Here is a 2993-nt window from a genome sequence, read left to right as displayed (position 1 = left end):
ACTACTGAGCAACAACTAAAACATCGGTGTGTTACCAACATTGTTCTCATCCTAAATCCAAAACCCAGCGCTGTACCAGCTACTAGGAAGGAAATTAACTCTATCCCTGCCGAAACCAGGACAGCACCACAAGGAAGAGAAATATTGGGGGTTTTTGTCATTTTTCTTGAACTTTGGACCCTCTTTGAGTTTAAGGAGGTGGGTTGCCAAGCAACGCTGAGGCCTGTTTTACTGCCCTGGGTACCACTGGCCATCATTATGGCAAGGCAGACGATGATGTTAAAATTTGCAATTTGTGATGGAGTATAAAGCTTCATTGTAGATTTTACACTGTAGCTTGTAAACAGAGATTCCTTTCCTTTTCCAGCACCTGCACCATGTAATTGAAAAACGCCTTTAACACCTGCGGTATTGGGTCTTGCATGTTGTATAAACAAAGCTAGCTTTTCCTTGCGACTGTGTTCCCTCTGGGGGCCTGATCCGGCTACCAGGCAGGGACTGTAACTGCTTGATCGGAATTGTCCAGGCTCACGTGTCGCTGACTGTTCTCCAGTACAGAAATCAAGTTCAAGCTTATTTGGACAGTTTTATTTTCAGCTGTAAGATTCAACATTTTAAAGATAATTCTTAAAATGTGAGCCCAGGTTTCTGCTCGGTGTGTAAGCAGTCGCGCTTAGCCAGACGAAACGTCTGTCACGGCTGGTCAGGATCCATAGCATGAACTGGTGAAACTGGAGATGTAAAATTGTCTTCATACTACTAAGGGCATCAATATGCATTTCTTTCCTTCCTTTCTTCCTCCCACTGAATTTTTAATTTTGCTTCCTAGGGAAGCCTGAACATCATCTAGTGTGAAGAAGTCACACTAGACATGGAAGGTGTCAATAAGATACCCCAATGATAATACCCCTACACATTTGGATGTTCTTTAGGTTTCTTGCTGCTTGTTGCTACACTAAGAAATTTTTTTTTTCTGTTTTCTTGCCCCAGATTCACACAGGCTTAACACAATGATGTGTAATACCGCAGCTTCTATCTAAAAACAGAAATAAAAGGCCTGGCTAGGTAATGAGCTATGCAATAAGTGATTTATCCTCTAGCTTCTTAGCTCTGACCTCAGTTCATGGTGGAGGTTAATAGTCAAGGTGCCCTCACTGCAGAGGACCAGGTGGAGGGAAGTCCACACTCCAGACTACCACTGCAGCAGGAGCTACTTAGAGGCTTTAAGTCATTTTAGAAGGAATGAAGTTTGAATGGCCTGTACCTTGAAGTCTTGTACCCAGAAAGGGTCTGTAGCATCTCACCACTGTAATCCTCAGTTCTTTGTCTAGTCTGGCTCCATTCATGAACAGCAAATCCTCCCAAAATTGTTGTTAACCAAATCATGTTTGCTTACGTTTATTGTGTGTTGCACCTTGGAAGCCAGACAGAGTGAAAACATTGTATAGAGTTAATTAGTTTTATCTCCCTTCTACTTTGGAAAGCAAAGAGGAATTTTAATATATTTATGGCCAGTAGACAAGACGATAATCACCTAAAAAATAAAAAACAGGTTGTCATTTATTGAATGAAATGCAAGTAATAAACCACTTGGATTTAAGAGACAACAGTGGTTTCTCTAGAGATTTTATAGGATTTCAGGAGTGATTTTGTAGTTATATAAGTTCCACCAAAGATTCAAATTCAGCCCTCAGGACAGTATTGAAACTTTTATTAAAACAAAACAAAACAAAAACAAAAAATGCCATCTGCAGTGTACAAGTTAAACATGGCGCTTATTAAAAATGCATTGGTATCTGCATATTCTCAAAGCTTCCCAAACATTTGGGTATTCCACAGCTGTCTGTGGTACTTGTCATTAAATAAGAGGAAAATATAGCTCTTTCCAATCAAAATAATTTCTTGATCTAATCCTCTCTGTGTATAGCTGCCGCAAAAAAACCAAACCTCTGAAGAATGAGTAACCTTGCGGTAGAAATCATAGATTCTGTGCTTGGTTGTGACAATGACTTGGAGATTTCTGCCTGACCTCTTGCCTTTTTGTGTGTCTGATTTCCCACACAGGAGAAAGCTATTTTATTCACCTTTTGTTTATGCCTTTGAGATCCATAGCTAAAAACAGAAAATTAAGAGTAATAATAGTGTGTGTGTATATATATTCTTTTTTTTTTAATCTGTGCTTTATAGAATCACAGAATGGTTTGGGTTGGAAGGGACCTTAAATATCATCTAGTTCCAACCCCCCTGCCATGGGCAGGGATACCTTCCACTAGATCAGGTTGCTTTCTTTGACATCAGAGACACGTGCCTTGTTAACAGCATAAGGATGCTGTGTGCATGTGATATCTATCATTGCACATGATAGTTAATCTTTGAAGTAGGCTACAGCCATAATCTTCAATTTATGTTCCTCTTTCCTTTCTTCTCCCCCTTCCAGACGTTCCAAGTATTTGCAACTGCCATTAGCTTACGTGGGGGAAGGTGTTTGTCATCCCTGCTTACCCCTGTTGTTCTGACTTGCTGTAGCAAGTCATCTAGGATATCACAGACTTGCAGAATGGCTGAGGTTGGCAGGGACCTCTGGAGGTCATCTAGTTCCAAACCTCTGCTCAAGCAGGGTGAGACAGAACAGGTTGCCTAGGGCCGTGTCCAGTTAGGTTTTGAGTATCTCCAAAGACTTCACAACTTCTTTGGGTAACCTGTTCCAGTGTTTGACCACCCTTGCATTAATTTTTTTTAATGTTTGTTGCGGTTTAACCCGGCAGGCAGCTAAACATCACACAGCCGCTTGCTCGCTCCCCCACAGTGGGATGGGGGAGAGAATTGGGGGGGGGAAGTAAAATTCACGGATTGAGATAAAGACAGTTTAATAGGACAGAAAAGGAAGGGAAAATAATAATAATAATGATAAAAGAATATACAAAACAAGTGATGCACAATGCAATTGCTCACCACTCACCGACCGATGCCCAGCCAGTTCCCGAGCAGTGGTC

The 2993-nt window shown here is 41.2% G+C and overlaps 1 protein-coding gene across 1 annotated transcript in view; it reads left to right on the top strand.

Moving 5' to 3' along the window:
* The window catches only part of CDCP1 (CUB domain containing protein 1), a 14308-nt gene that overhangs the window by 4238 nt on the left and 7077 nt on the right, over positions 1-2993 (top strand). The window lies entirely within an intron of this gene.

The sequence above is a fragment of the Pygoscelis adeliae genome, unplaced genomic scaffold, assembly GCF_000699105.1.
Source record: "Pygoscelis adeliae isolate BGI_AS28 unplaced genomic scaffold, ASM69910v1 Scaffold199, whole genome shotgun sequence".
NCBI lineage: Eukaryota > Metazoa > Chordata > Aves > Sphenisciformes > Spheniscidae > Pygoscelis > Pygoscelis adeliae.
The sequence above is the reverse complement of the archived record's forward strand: the minus strand, read 5'-3'. Positions and strand labels throughout refer to the sequence as shown.